Source organism: Ictidomys tridecemlineatus, chromosome 9 (assembly GCF_052094955.1).
Source record: "Ictidomys tridecemlineatus isolate mIctTri1 chromosome 9, mIctTri1.hap1, whole genome shotgun sequence".
Taxonomy (NCBI): domain Eukaryota; kingdom Metazoa; phylum Chordata; class Mammalia; order Rodentia; family Sciuridae; genus Ictidomys; species Ictidomys tridecemlineatus.
In genome coordinates this window covers 16,274,930-16,292,442 of record NC_135485.1, presented here as the reverse complement: position 1 = coordinate 16,292,442, position 17,513 = coordinate 16,274,930, and positions in this window count along the sequence as shown.

Genomic DNA, 17,513 nt, shown 5'->3' with positions numbered 1-17,513 from the left:
AATTAGTGGGAGGTTGGGTGTGCACCTGTGTGTGTGGTTCCTAATAAGGATTTGGTCTTACGCAGTTTTGAGAGCAGATTAGATCATCAAAGTGAGGTTGTTCCTCTGCCACGGCCTGAAGTCAGCAGGGCCAGTAATCTGGAAGAAGAGATGAACACGAAGGATCAACTGGAATCAATAAGGTAAGAGGAATCCATGAGGATGTTCTGGAGCCCACATTGATCTCTCACTGTCCCCAGACTCCAGCATGAATGACAGGGGTAAGTCACTCCCTCCATCAGAGAGCTAAGCGGGCACCTGGTGAGAAGTTGAAGAATCGAAGGACTCTGATGTTGAAGGTCACAGAGGTTGCTGGAGGTACTGCCGGTCTGCTGCTTCCTTGTGAAAAAGAGTCACCAGGACATTCAGTGCAGAGTGCATAAGCCACAACAGCACCTGGCGCCCAGCACTTAGTGTCACCATATTTAGCAAATAAAAATAGAGTACCCTGTTAAATTTGGATTTCAGTTGAATAATTAATTTTAAGTGTGTTCCAAATAGTGTGTATAAATGTTTTAGTATCAGTATGTCCTCTGCAGTTTGGGGACATATTTACACTTAAAACTTAACATTGTTCTCTTGAAATTTCAAACTTGATTAGGCATTCTGTGTTTTATTGGCACCTGCACTGATCTTCAGAGTAAAAATCGTTACCTGCACTGACCTTCAGAGTGTAAAACCATGAGTTCTCTATATCTCCCAATTCATATGTAAATTGGAAGACAAAAATAGAGAAGTCATTGTCTGATGGGTAAATCCTAAAGCAGTGATGAGACATCACTTCAAATCCATCGTTGGCCGCTGTGAAAGGAACAGAAATCAACAAGTGTCCAGAGAAACTGGAAACTTTGCACTATTGGGGATAATGTAAAATAGTTGCAGCCACTGTGGAAAATCATACATAGTTTCCTTAAAATATTAAAAATGGAATTTTCATATGATCCAGCAATCCCACTCCTGGGTATATTATTCAATATCAACGTGTTAAAGGATCATCTGTTCCAACAGCTAATTTCAGGACTCCTCTTTAGAAAAAAAAAAAAGTGGGAAAATGCCTTATACTACTAACATTAATGATGAAAAGCGTGCATATTCCACCAAACCCAGGCCTCACAAGAATTGAATGATAAATAATCCCTAATGAAATAAGGAGGAAATTTTGATTATTTGAGACGGAAAAGGAGCAAGCAGTAAAATAAGGAAAAAGAAGGAGGTTAAAGAGACAAAAGATGGTGAAAGGAGGGCGAGGGGTGTTACTAGGGGGTGGAAGTCGGGCACTTGCTTGAGTCAAGCTGTCTGATGCTCCATTGGGTAATTGCACTTCTCAGCTGGGTGCATCCCCTTTCTGCAGCTCTGTATTTCTGCTGCCGTCCCTGAACCCCACCGCAGCCCTCAGCTCTGTGTCCTGAACTCAGGAATGCTATGGAGAGATTATTATTGTTGCTTTGGAAGAAGCCACACGTCACCTTGACTAACCAATAGAGATCTCAAATTCAAGTCAAGAGGCATCCATGACGATATAAGCTACCTGGGAATTTAAAGATATCTAGAATGTTCTGGAGTTTTCCACAGATTGGATACAAGGTTAAGAGGACGTTATCTAGTGCTCAAGAGGCTGAGAGAATCCAGCCGGCATCCACACTACATTTCATTTGGGGAGTATTAAAATGACCTTCTTCTATGAAATGGTGGTAATAACTGATCTTTTCAAATGTCATCCCAACGTAGTCTCCCCATTTACAAGCATTAATAATAACACTTCCCAGAAACACATGTAAACATACACACACCCCCCTAGAAAACTTGTTTTGGAAGAATTCTATACCAAACTGTCGACAGTGACTATGTGGAAATTCAGGGCCCAGTCACTTGTCACTCTCAACCTTATATATTGCCATATTTTTATAATTATGAGTTTTTAAATAGCTACTATGTACTATTATGGTAGCTGGAAAAAAAATAAAATAAAGACATCTAAAGCCTTTTGGGAAAAGATCTGGAACTGCCTGAATAACCCATCATGACAAACAACTTAAAACACATTTCTCAATAGTAACTAAAACATGCAAAAGAAATGCCCATGAATAGAAGACTCTTACACAACACAATTAGCAAGCTTGATCTAAGGGCACATGTCAAACACTGAACTTAAAAGTGGAAAAGACATGGAATATCTATTTTTAAAAAGTCTCCTGTATTCTAAATCATAAAGTAAATATTCACACTTTTTAAAAACAATCAATAACATACAAACCACTTTGTTTTCTTTTTCTTTTTTCTTTTTTTAAAACTATGGAATCACATTCCCCGTCCTTTTTATTTTTTTACTTTGAGACAGGATATCACTAAGTTGCCCAGACTGGCCTAGAAATTGCAATCACCCTGCCTTAGCCTCACAAATCTTTGGGATTATAGGCCTGTGCCATAGCACCCAGCCCAGACCATTTTGTTTAACTAGAATAACCGAAGCATAAGTCAAAGATTAAAAATATGTAGGTAGATCATAAAACTAAAATAAATCAGTATCAAAATTAATGAATAGTTATGACTGAATAATTTTAAAATACTACACATCAGAAGTTCTGGGATATAACAAAATGATATTTGAAGGAGGAATGTATAGTATGTATCATAATTTATAATATGTATATATTAGAAAAACAGAACTGGAAAACTAACTCTAGGCATCCAACATAAGAAAGTAAGGCAGGAGAAACACAAGTCAGCCTCAGCAAGGCTCTAAGCAACCTAGCAAGACCCTGTTTCAAAAAAAGAAAAGGTTGGGGATATGGATCAGTGGTCAAGTGCCCCTGAATTCAATCTCTGGGACTAAAAAAAGAAAGGAAAAAAGCCAGGTTCAGTGAGGCATGCCTGTAATTCCAGCAACTGGGAAGCCTGGGTCAGAAGGATCACAAGTTCAAGGCCAGCCTCAGCAATTTACAGAGGCTCTCTCTCAAAATAAAAAATAAAAAGGCCTCAAAACATGACTGAGTAATAAAGCCCCTCTGGGTTCAATCCCCAAGATAAAAAAAAAAAAAAAAAAAAAAAAAAAAAAAAAGTTCCACAAGGAAGCACTATGTCAGTTTCACAGTCGCGATCCATCAAATTTCCATTTTAATATTTCATAAATTTTATCAAAAAATAGAAAATGTGGGAAGAATCCCCAAAGCAGTTGATGAAGCTAGTGTAATGTTGATATAGATACTAAACAAGGACAATATGATAAAGAAAAAGTACAGACAAATCTCACCTGTCAACCCAGATACAAAACCCCCCAAAACATGATGGAAAATGAAATAATACAGCAACGCCTCATAAAATTAAAAACACATATTAACCATGCAGGGGTTTTTATGGGAGAGTAGTCTGGTTCAACTTCGGGAAATTTTTTGTAATAAACTGTTTCTGCAGCTGGATTCACAAACCTCTCCTTCACTAAAAGCCAAGAGAGAACTCAAAATGCCAGGGTTTTATTTTTATTTATTTGGTTGGTGCTGGCGGTTGAACCCAGGGCCTCATGTATGCTACCTCATGAACATTGGACCACTACTACTAGACTACACGCCCAGCCCCCAGATTTCAAAAATCATTTTATAAGGAACTAGCTGGGAAGTATTTAATGCTCTGACCAGAGTCTAAAGGGATGTGGATACTCAAAGCCATGGAGCCCTGAAGACAACCTTCATTCAACAACGTGAGAGCGTTCACTGAATCCTGGAAAAGTAACCCTTGGTTGTCACAGGGTACAGGAGACAACATTCAGAGTCACAGAAAGTGAAGAAAATAACAGGAAGTGCTCTCACACAAAGCAGGGATCCCAGAGAGCTTGTTTAAGTGTGTGTGTGGTGTGTGTGTGTGTGTGTGTGTGTGTGTGTGTGTGTGTGTGTGTGTGGCTTGGAAAAAGGCTATTTTAAAGTGAAATTAATAGTATACATAGTATATATCCAGTAAAATATTTAGATATTCTAAGGGATTATAATCCATGAGCAGGGGTTCATGAAATCAAGTGTTTCTTTAGTAACAGATATTTTGTTTCTAACCTCTTGGGAACATGTGAGAATTTCTTTGTTCTTTAGAACACTTGAGAATTTCTGCTGACTGTGCAGAGGGAGAGATTCACATCAAATGCCCCTATGGGGGGGGGAGGGGATTCACCCGTTTTCACTTGGGCATTAACCATGCTATAAATCTGCCTTTTTAAAGCTGGTCATTGCTTGTAATCACTCTAAGAGCCATCCAGGACAGTGGCCACAGGGAGAGACAAGGAACAAGGACCTTGCTACTGGCTGTCACAAAATTAACCAGTGGTCCTCTAGTTCAAACCGGTGACTCTGAGGTTACTATCCCCTACCTCTCAGGTCTTTGAGACTTTATTGTGGACTCCCTGTAGCCAGGTGTGAATGTCGCAAGCCAATACTCTATTTCCATTTTAAATATTTTAAATATCTGTTACAGACCAGTAAAAACTAGGAATCCCTTTCTGGCCTTTCCGAATCTTAAATGGTTATCTTCAATTTAAAGAACTCCACCTTGGGCTGTGATGTAACTCACTGGTACAGCCCTTACCAAGCATGAGTGAGACTCTGAATTCAATTTTCAACATTGCAAAATAAATAAATGATAAAATAATCCACCACGCTTTCATGGTCATTTTGATGTGGTTAAGACCTAGAGTTCACAGGCCTCTGGTTTATAAGCAGGAATACTTACAATGAGATACATGCATATCTAAGAGTGATCCTAAGCACAATTCAGCCATCCGAGGGGTTGAGAGAATTTCACTGGCACAGTCCATGTATACAGGTGCAAGGCAGATTTGATCCAAAATTACTTGACATGAACCCAATCTCCCATTGCAAAGAACATGTTGCTGTGGAATACATTATTGATGTGGTAGCCTATATATATGTGCATATGTAGATATATATATATATATATATATATATATATACACACACACACACATATATTTGTAAAAAAAGGAATTATAGTCAGAATGAGAGTTTGTAAATGGCACTACTGTGTTCTCCACTTTTGCAAGAAGCAGCAGGAATGTGAGCTGGAGTCATTATGTATTGTTCATGATGATTACAGGGGCCCAAGTCCCCCAGAGCAGAGAACTGCTGCTCCCATGTCCATCCTGGTCTTTGGAAGGTCTCAGCTATTTGCACCCTCATTTGCTGAGAAATTACTTTAGTCCTTCTTTAATGCCATAGGTTCCCTTCTCTACTTTGCCAGAATGGTAAGGGTGGAAAAAAAAATACAAGATGATATTGATATTTGTGAATTTACAAAACTATGGAAAGTGTGCTCCATAATATAAGAACCTCGAGTTCAGTCTTCATTCCCCATAAAGTGATCTATTCCTGAAGCAACTTACTTTTATTACTAATACCATTTGAAAGGTCTTGGCCTATCCAACAAGCAAGTGTAGACTGACTGGGACACAGAGCTAAACCCCTGGAGGGAAAGTTCATATAGACTTGGGTCAGTGGGTGAGTCTCCGGCCCTCTCCATAGAGTCCGTTATCACACCAGCTTCCCCAGTAGCAAAAAGGGAGCACAGAACAACAAGATCATAAGTTAGAGGCCAGCCTTGGCCATCAAGTGAGACTTTGACTCTAAACAAAAAAAATATAAAAGGGCTGGAAATGTAGCTTCGTGGTAAATCACCCCGGATGCAATCCATAGTACTGAAAAACAAAACATCTTAAATGCTCCAATCTAATAAACAGTACTTTCCTGAGCATTAATATACAATGCTTATAAAAAGATAACCCTAATGTTTTCTTAGATGAGATATATATAACTACATAGACTATTTCTTAGTCATAAATATAAATATATTCTTTGAATGCCCATTCCATAGGATCTAAAAGACGGTCACTCCATTAGGCCAAATTCTCCAATTTATTATTAGCATACAAAATATTAGGTACAATTTACATTGTAACATAAAAATCCTAATTCTAAAATGGTTTGATTTGGTCTTAATTCTAAGGTCTTAAATGTTTGTATACATACCTCTAAACCTTCTCAGGTTGAAAAAATGTTCATCCACATAAATAAAACCAAAGGCCATGCCTGATGCTTGGCATCACTGAGAAATCTACACCAGGAAGATGCTATGTATATATCTCTTATATGATCTGCTGAATCTGAATCTTTTTTTGTTACATCCCTGACTTCATAAGTCTTATAGGATCATTTACTTATTGCAATGGATTCAAGTTATCTGTATGATCTATGCCTTGAGTCTAGCCATATTTCTTTCACTCAAATTGATAAACTGAATGTCTTTTTTCTTCTACCTCCAGAGACCTTCAAACTTGATGATATCCCAAGAAATATAACTTTAAATTCTTTTTATCTAATGACTCCTGAATTTTCTTCATTTTTAGAAACATAAAACTATAAAGTACAATTGGCCCCTCTTGTCCATGGGTTCCACATCCATGGATTCAATTTATACTAACTTATCTCAAAAATATTCCAAAGGAAAAAATTTCACTTGTACTGAACATGTAGACTTTTTTTGTCCTTATTCCCTGAACAACGCAGTATAGCAACTACTTACAGAGCATTTATGTTACATTATAATTACTCTGGAGATGATTTAAAGAATAAAAGAGGACCTGCAAAAGTTTATATGCAAACATCAGGCCACTTTATATAGGAAGTTGGGAATCCTCAAATTTTGGTACCCATGGGGAGGTCCTAGAAAATTACATACATAAATAAATCATATGATATGTTAGATCATTATTAATTATATTTTACTAATAATTTTTATTCATTCATGTACTAACACCTATGTACACTTACACAATTTAATTGGAATACATCATGAATGATTTAAGGTCATAGCTTATGGGTATCATTCTATTCATGTTTTCTCTGAGTCAGAAAATGCATCGAGCTTAAGTATGTGCATGTTTTGTTTCTATTCTCTTAAGCAGTACAATAAATCAGTCAGTAACATCAGCAAGATTGAATAACAAGACTCAGCACTTAAGTTCGTTTTTCTCTTTTGTACATCATTATGGACTAATAGTTTCTCAGATTTACAGTGTGTCCATTGACCAGAGCCATTATCCTCCTTTGGGTGTTCAGACTGACTCAGGTACACCTTAAATTGGTTCCCGTGATCTTTTGCCATAGCACCATTAATCTTGGAGAGCTTTCTTGCTTCCTGGAACAACTAGATGCTCACATCCTACCTTCCAAATCACACATGGGATTGACCATTTTCCAAAAGCTGTGGTGCTTCTGGGTATTAGAACACACCACAGAATGACCTTGCTCCTGGGCCATGTCAGGGCCTAAAAACGAAGTCACCCCTGACCCCAACCCTAACCCCACAGAATGATATGAATTTATGCTCGTTTCAATTCACTTCAAATGGTGCAGCATCCCTATTTAAACTGCTAATTCAGAAATCACATTTCATTATTGCACTACAAACCTTGACTTACAGGGAAATAAAATAATCACATACAAGGAAACAGTTATAAAATAATTTAAAATTTAATCCAAATGAAAACAGCCACCAAAGTTCTCTGTTTTTAGACTGTACTCTAGTACGCACTTGCAGTCAAATTCATTCACTGTACATGCCCTCAGAATCGCTGTGTCTGTAGCCATACCGTAAGTGCCCGTCTGATGGGAACTTGGGTTTGACTCTTCTGTTTACTTGAACATTGAGGGCACTGGAATTTGAACAGCTACGCTGGGAAATGCTACGAACAAGGAGGCTTCCAACCACTCCCCTTTCCTCAAAGATTACTGTTAGAAGGGAAGAAAGAAGGTCCTTTCTAGAAGTCCACTCTGAGATAATGGGAATCCTCAGCTCAGTCTCCAGACTTCACCAAGTCGTCCATCTACAGAGAGAGGAAAAGAGACCATCTAGATGCTCCTCCTAAGAACGAGACATAAAAACATGTGTATGTATACATATATATTCATGTATAATTACTAGCTGAATAAGTGGATTCTTTTTCTTACTTTTTAATTCTAGAAATAAAAAAACTACATATTTTCATATATCCACTTTTTAAATTCTTACTCTTAAAGCTTTTAAATTCACTTTTTTCTTCTCCTGAATAACAAGCTTTTCTTTGTTTTATGACAGACTACTTTCCTTTACAAATGTAACAAATCAGTCCATCAATTATTATACCGAAGTTTACAACAGTATAAATCCAGATGAAATTACAAAATTGGACCTCAGGGGGGAGAAACTGTCACTTTTTTCCTACTTGAGTAATATCCAAAAGTTAGTAAAAATCATAGTTCTGAGTTGACTCGTTACTGCTAAGATCATGCTAACTTCGTTATTATCAGTCCCACGTTGGCTATTGCAGCTATCACTAAATGATCAAGTGTGCAAATCGGCAGGTTTTAGGCTTTTCCAGCTCACCACAGTGTTTGGTTCATGTGTTGTTGGTAGACCTTATATATATATTTTTTATTTTGATAAAATACAAATGACATAAAAGTGATCACCTTGACCATCTCTAAGTATCCAGTTCACAGGTATTAAGCACACTCACGCTGTCACTCAACCCTCACCACATTCCATCATCAAAATGCTTTTCGTCTTGCAGAACTGAAACTCTGTGCCCATTAAACAACTGCCCATTCTACCCCCACCTTAGATGCTGGTGACCACCATTCTACTCTTGGTCTCTATAATTGTGACTACTCCTCTAGACTCTCTTGTGAATCATGCAGTATTTGTCTTCTTACAACGTTTATTTCACTTAGCATCATGTCCCCAAGCTTTATCCATGTTGCTGCATGAGTCAAAATTTTCCTCCTTTTTAAGGCTAAATGATATTCCATTAGCAGTCTATATCACATTCCATTTATAAATTCATGTGCTGATGGGAACTTGGGTCACTTACACCTTTTGGTTATTATGAATAAAGTTGCTATGAACATGAGAGTATGCTATCTCTTTGAGACCCTGCTTCCACTTCTTTGAAGTTTATGCCCAGAATGGAATTGTTGGTCATGTGGTAATTCTAGGAGAACTGCCACAATGTTTTCTATGTGGTTGCACCATTTAACATTCCTACCAATGGTGGATGATGGTTCCAATTTCTCCACATCCTCATTTGCTATTTTGTTTTTCTGAGTGTGTCTGTCATAATGGATAAGACGTTTTATATCAATGTGATTTTAATTTGCATTTCCCTAATGGTTAGTGATGTTGGCCCTCTAGTCAAGTGCTCCTTGATCACTTCTATATTTTCTCTGGAGAACGGTCTATTCAAACTCCTGTAAGATTTTGAATTGATTTGAACTAGAAATCATAGAGCAGCTGTGGGACACAGCTAGCCACTAAGAGACAAGAGCTTTTGACCAGAAAGTCATGAGGAAGAAAGAGGAGTTATAGACCCCCTAAGAGCTATAAGCCACCCTTTACCCCAGCTGGTCTGGCTACTCTCCTAATGCCTCAACCCTGGACTACATGTGTATAAGCTCCAGCTACTTGTAAGAAACTTTTGGCCTAAAGCAAAGGGAGATACAGAAGAACCCCTGAAGGACAATCTTTCTGTGCCCTGCCCATCCCAGAAGAAGCTATCAACGTCCAGTGTTGTTTTTGTTGTTGTTGTTGTTTTCTTTTATCTTTTATTGATTTTATTTTTTTAAATACATAACAGCAGTGGAATGCATTACAAATCCTATTACACATATAGAGCACAATTTTTCATATCTCCATATATAAAGTATATTCACACCAATTTCATGCCTTTATACATGTACTTTGTTTTTCCCCTTTTTTGCATTACAATTCTTAATACACATATATATCATAATTTTTCATATCTCTGTTTGTATATAAAGTATATTGACACCCAATTCAAGTCTTCATACCTGTACTTTGTATAACGATGTCCATCACATTCCACCATCCTTGCTAATCCCCTGCTCTCTCCCTTTCCCTCCCACCCTTCTTTCCTATCCAGAATTCATCTATTCCTCCCATGCTCTCCCTCCCTACCCCACTATGAGTCAACCTCCTTATATCAGAGAAACATTCAGCATTTGTTTGGGGGGGATTGGCTAATTTCACTTAGCATTATCTTCTCCAACACCAGCCATTTACCTGCAAATGCCACGATTTTATTCTCTTTTATTATTGAGTAAAATTTCATTGTGTGTATATGCCACATTTTTTAATCCATTCATCCACTGAAGGACATCTAGTTTGGCTCCACAGTTTAGCTGTTGTGAATTATGCTGCTATAAACATTGTTGTGGTTGTATCTCTGTAGTGTGCTGTTTTTAAGTCCTTTGAGTATAGTCTGAGGAGAGGAATAGCTGGGTCAAATGGTGGTTCCAGTCCCAGATTTCCAAGAAATCTCCATACTGCTTTTCATATTGGCTGCACCAATTTGCAGTCCCACCAACAATGTATGAGTGTATCTTTTTCCCCACATCCTCGCCAACACTTATTGTTGTTTGTCTTTATAATAGCTGCCATTCTGACTGGAATGAGATGATGTCTTAGAGTAGTTTTGATTTACATTTCTCTGATTGCTAGAGATGATGACCATTTTTTCATACATTTGTTGATTGATTGTATATCTTCTTCTGACAAGTATCTGTTCAGATCCTTGGTCCATTTGTTGATTGGGTTATTTGCTTTTTTTTGGTGTTTAGCTTTTTGAGTTCTTTATACACCCTAGAGATTACTGCTCTATCTGATGTGTGAGGAGTAAAACTTTGTTCCCAAAATGTGGTCTCTCTGTTCAGAATCTCTGAGCAAATCCTCAATAATTGAAGGACTTTTAGCCACTAACACCAGAACTCAGCACCCTTCTCTGCATGTTCATTTATCTGGCTATGGTAAATAGGATTAGGTTTTCATCTAATATTTGTTACACACTCAAGTCCTCACCTTGGAAAACATCCCCAAACTCCAGTACCTCTAGGACTGAGTTCTGTTTGTTCTTGATAATCATCCAGTTTCTAGCACCTTACCCCCTATTGACAAAAAGGTGGTGGCTAACTCTCTGCCTTCTTAATTCCTGAGCCCCACAAAGCCAGGAACTGTACTGAGTTTACCTGGATCTCAGCAGTGCCTCAGTCCCTGGCATACAGTGCTACACAAATGTCTACTCATTTAATTGTCTTTTGGATTTCTAAATATCACTTCTCATCCCCTTACTGGGACATCCACCTAGGAAATAGTGAACTTCAGACAAACTGCTTTATAAAACCACGGTCTGTTATCTGTTGGCATGCTTTCTAGGTACCATGTTCATTTCCATCTTCTGAATTTCCTACCAGTTTCTGTATTGGTGACTTCCAGGATCTATCCAGTTGGACAATTTCATATGCAGAAACTAAGCTATGCTGCACTAGGTCCAAATCATGACACTAACAACACTTTGACCATAGAAAGTTTTTTGGTCTCTCTAGCTCCCTAGTTTCTTCATCTTTCAAGGAAAAAAGGTGGGACTGGATAACCTTTGAATTGCCTCCTCCTCTTGAATTTGGGCTCAAAGAATTCTTGAAGTCTTTGAATGTGATAGAATACAAATAGCATGTGAGAGAAGTGACAAAGAGCCAATTTCCAGATCTAGAAATTGGCAGCTCCCCACATCCTGTGTCTTGGAACACTCATTCTCTGAGGTCTGAGGTACCTTGTAAGAAGCCTAGTGGCTCTGTTGGCAAGGTCGTGATGTAATAGTAGGAACAAATGTGACTCCATTTTGTTTTATGACTTCATCCTGTAAAACAACCATGCCATGACTGGGGCAAGATGTTCTTTTCCTTTTGCTATAGAAACATTTAAGAACACGGAACTACCTATTGTTTCTATAACTAGGGTAATAGGGCTCTGTTTCTGTAACTGGGGTGACTGGGACTGATTAGTTAGGCTTCTCTCCACTTGACTGCACTGTCCTGCTTCTGTAACCTGGCTTGCTTGCATTGTCTAGACCCCTGAACATCCCTTTTGCGGTTTTCAGGCTTATAAGGAGTGCCCTTGCAATTGTTTGGGGCTGATCAGGGGAACAGCTTTATGTCCTGGTCAGCTGCTACCGGTGTGCTTCAATAAAGGCTTGATTCAATTATACCTGAGTGGTCTAGAAGTCAGTTTATGAAACCCTGGGATGAAGCTTTAACTATAACAGTGAAGACAGGCCCTACACCACATAGAGAGAAAGCAAACTAACTGAATCCTGATTTCCAGCTATCCCCACCAAGGCACCACTCATGGTATTAAAATCCCTGGGACCCTCCAAATTAGGCCAGCCCCCAGCTGAAAAATACCAAGTGACCCCAGTTGATATCACAGAAAACAGAAGAATCACCCTGCTGAGCCCTGTCCAAACTCTTAATCCACAGATCATGAACATTGACTACTGATGAAATTGACTATTTTAAAAATACTAAGCTTGGCATATCTGTTTCATGAAGATAGATATCCTAAAAAGTAGATGGCACATTAAGCATTTAAAATGGGAAATCTGTGTCTAGATATATTGAAATCAACCTATCCTGAAAACCTGGCCTCTCAAAACACTTAAAATACTGGATCAACAATTCTTCCAAATCATTTTTAAGGCATAGCCAAGCTCACAAAGGATAAGAAAGTGTTCAGAGGTGAAGGATCCCAGAAAGAATCTAGACTAATAAACTGGCACTAAAACTGGCAGCTGCCCCAAGAATATTGGCTGGCCTCCAAAAAGCAAGAGTCTTTGGATTTGATGAGTGAAATTCTTATGTCTTCACAGGGAATTGAAATGAAGATGCTAATAAAGACAAGACCCTATAGGGTTGTGCCCTGCATGAGAGACTGGATTTAAAAAAAAAAAAAATACCAGCCTTGCACAATAACTAGCAAACTTTTTTTGACCTTGAATGGGGGAGGGGAGCACATCTTTGAGAATATGTTAACAGAAGCAATTTTCACACCATGAAGAGATATATCAAAACATCACACTGCACTCCATAGATACACACCAATTATTTCTTGTCAATTTTAAAAATAAAAATATTTAAAAAAAAACAATAACATAAAGAAGCAAGTCTCACATAGACTGAGAGATACAATTCAAAACTATCTTCCACTCCAAAAACACTAAGAAATTAATGTAAAGTGGCCTGACATTAGAAACAGTTCCAAGTACCTAACAAAACAAAGGCAAATTCCTCCTAAGAGGTGGACTCTCCAGCCCAATCTGTAAGACTCCTACACGGGAAGGCAGAGGAGGGCTGCAGCCCGCTGGTGCAGACTGGCTTGAGAGAGGCCATTGTGTGATCTCTTCCCAACTTCACATTCTCAATGTCAGACTGGTAGTTTGAAATTGGCAACCACCGGAGCATTTTCACCACAGAAGTTGGCAAAGAGCACAAATTGGGCTCTCTTAAATGAAAGCCAGTTTCTCAGCGCTGCGCTAGATCACACTCACTATTAGAAATAAAGTGAACAAAAATAGCACAATTAAACCTCTAAAGACGTCATATGGTAAAATTATAGAATAAACAATGTAAAATGAGAATTTTTCACATGTTGCAGGAAAGAGAAAATCACAAACATGGGAAAAAGTAAGAAATTATAAGAATGATCAGATATGAAAAAGATTTAAGATAGCGAATACTATGGCTTAAAAAGCACTTACATCTTTATTTAATAACTTATGTGCTATCAGCTGGCATATAAGCATGAGAGAAAATGCAACTCCACACTACTTCCACTGGCCGACATTTTGCCAGTGCTCCTTGCCCTATTTTGAAATCAAGCTGCCGGTACCATGGTATTGTTGTTGTTGTTGTTTGCCGTTCAATTGGAATTATGCGCCATGAGTTAAAACAATTCCCGGAGATTAATTTGTTTTGTGTTTTTGCTTATTTTGTATTTTTAAATAAAATATATTGTCCTTAGGAAAATTATAGGTGTCAATATACTGTGAACACCGTAATATGGTATTATAATATAATAAGAAATACACATTCAACCTTTATCTTCAGTTCCTCACACAGACCTCCTACATCCCTGGGAAATTCCTGAGTGACAGGAATGTCTTTTGTGCCAGTGACTTGTAAAGAGTTTCAGGCTGGTAGCCAGAAAGAACAAAGTTTGATGAAAAGCCTAGAATTTTCAGCTCCAGGGACAGGAAAGAAGCTGGAAGTTTGAGCAAATCATCAGTCATGCCTATGTGATGAAATCTCCATAAAAACCCCTACAAGACAGGGCTTGGGGAGCTTCTGGGTTGGTGAATGCATCTGTGTCCGAGGAAGGTAGCGTACCCCAGCTCCACAGAAGAGAAGCTGGGGACCCATCAAACACACTCTGCTACCTCTCCGACCACTGTTCATTGGGATGCTTTATAATAAACCAATAATATATGAAGTGTTTTCCTGAGCTTTGGGCATTGTTCTAGCAGATTATCAAATCCAAGGTGGAAATATTGGGGATCCCCTATTTATAGCTCTTTGGTCAGGACCAGGGGAGGCCTGGGACTTGTGGTTAGCATCTGAAGTAGGGCAGTCTCAGGGAAGGAGCATCTACCCTGTGTTAACTTCAGGTAGTTGGAGTCTGAGTTGAATTGAATTGAATTGAATTGAAGAATGGGATTTTGCAAGACACTTGATTGGTGTCCACAGAGTTGTAGAATTGGAAAAAAATATGCCCACAGATTTGGTGCCAGGGTTTTATGAAAACACAGTCACAGTTGGTATTTTCTATATCTTGTGATGAAATATACCATCCTTACAAAAATCATAAACATGACTGTCATGAACTCCCACCACTCTTATGTTCACCTTCCCCTTTTCCTACTTTTCCTCCCTAGATTTAACCAAATTTCAAGTCCATCTTATTAATCACCAAGGATGATTTTATTCTCTTGCATGTATTTGGATACACAAGTAATAAATACATTATGCTATGCTTAATGTTTTAAACTTTAAATAAATTCAGAGAGTTGCTTCTTTAGACCTATAGATACGGACACCAAACCAGCATCTGTGGGCCGACACTGATCCACGCCACTGCTCTACTTATTTTCTGTTATTCTATTACTTGAATATATAATTTATTTAATTATTTTGAAAAGTGATTTGACACTAGCTAACAAAATCATACCTTCTCTCTGACTCATTAATTGCACAATTAATGAAATTAGTTATGACAATTAGAGATTAGCAGGAAAGGGTGTAGGAAAGAGCAACAGCCACAGACACCAAAAGTGATCTCAGATACAGAGGGTACAGAGAGACAACTCCCTGAGTTCCTCCACTCTCCATGGAGACACCTTCTCTAGGCTTGGATTAGTAAACACTTCCCCTCTCCATCAGATTTGACCCAGGCCTGGGTCTGAGAAACCAGGTGCTTGGACTAACTTTCCCAGTTGTGTGACTATACTCCAGAATAGATTCCCATGGTCTCCATGCACTTAGGGTCTTCCCCACATAGTCCCTGCTCTGAACTCCCTTCCTTGAAAGACAAATCTACACAACATATTAGAGGTTTCCAACTAACATTTGAGCTCTAAAACATCTTTGAAATCACCTTGGTAAAGAACACATTTGTTGTGGGGCATGGTGGTACACACCTGTAATCCCAGAAACTCAGGTGGCTGAGGAAGGAGGATCTCCAAGTTCAAAGCCAGCCAGCCTCAGCAACTTATCAAGGCCCTAAGCAGTGAGACCCTGTGTCAAAATAAAATATTAAAAGGGCTGGGGATGTGGCTCAGTTGATAAGCACCCCCGGGTTCAACCGCAGGTACCAAAAGCAAAAACAAACAAAACAACAAAAAAAAAGCACACATTTACCTAGAATCAAATGTGCTCATTTTTAATGGCAGGGGTTTAAGCAATAATGAAAATTGATATACCCATGGAAACACCAATGTAAGATAAAGAACATTTCCATCGCCACCAAAAGTTCTTGTGTCCCTTTTCCAAAAATTCTCAAGTTTTTCTTTTATCGTCAATCCTTATTATCTACTCTGGCCCCAGGCAAACAGTGATTTTCTTTCTGTTTTAGCAGATTAAGTATGACTATTCTAAAGATTTGCATATTGGAATCATAGAATTTGACTCTTATCTGGAGTTTCTGTTCACCATACAATAGCTATAAACATTCATAAACAAGTTTTCATGTGGATATACATTTTTCACTCCTCAAAGGTCAGTATCCACGAGTGAAATTACCAGGTCACAATGGTAAGTTATAACAGTGTGATACTATTGTGCTAACTGTGGCAGTATAGTACATCCAAACATCAGATAACATGAATCTTGTGATGTTGCTACTTTTGATGATTCTTTTCAATTTCTTTTCTTTTTCACATATACTTAGTATCAACTTGCTCATTTATACAGAAAGTTCTCCTGGGACTTTTACTATGATTGCACTAAAACTAGAGGTCCTTCCAACTCCTGAATATGGAAACTCTTTCCACTCACTTAGGTGCTCCTTAACTTCCCTCAGTAGTTTCATGCCTTTCTGTTGTGAAGGTTTTTTCCATATATTTTACTAAATATATGCACATTCATGTTGTAGGATGCTTGCTATTCAAAATGGTAGCTTTCAATGTTCTATTTCTGATTGAGCATTCCTAGTATTTTAAGAATACAATTGGTTTTTCTGAGTTTGTCTTGACCTTATATTCTTTCGACTTGCATAACACACTTATTAAATTTATCCCTAATTATTACATGATTTTGAAAACCTTTGTAAAGAGCATCTTAACTGCAATTTCAAATTGTTCTTTACTGATGTAAAGATACAATTGGTTTTCATAAAGTAACTTTTATCTTGAGATATTGCTATCCTGATTTAGCTTCCTAATACTACTTTAAAAATGCCCAAGGTGATTACTCTATGGAAACAAAAGGCTTATTGTAACTCACATTTCTGAAGTTTCCAGTCCCCAAACCCCAGTGGCTACTTACTTCTCTTTGAGGGCAGCATAATAAAGGCAGCTCATGGGGAAACAAACCACTCCCTTCATGAGCCAGAAAGCAAAAGAGAAACAGAACTTCCCAGGCTCCCGTAATTCCCTGGGGGCACACCCATGACCTAAGGACCCTGCACTAGGTCCCACCTCCTAATTTTAGCAGCACTTCTCAATAGCACCACCACAGAGACCAAGTCCCTAACACATGCACTGTTAGGGGCACTTCTCCAAACCACAGCCCTCTCCCACTCTTCCTGGGAGCTTCTTGGTGGATTCCTTTGGACTTTGTACCTTTACCTTATCACTTCCCGGATGACCACGGGAAGACGAGGTTCTTTCCTGATTTATTTGCCTCCTGTTGATGTAACAGACCTATGCTTCCAATACAACTGAAGTTGATATTTCTTTCTTATTCCCAGCCCTAGGATTTTGCGTATGGGCATTCTCTCATCAGGAATGATATCCGTGTTTTGATTTTTGTTGCTTTGTTTTGTTTTTTGCAAATACTTGCCATCAAGTTGAGGAAATGCTCTTCTATTTTAAATTTTAT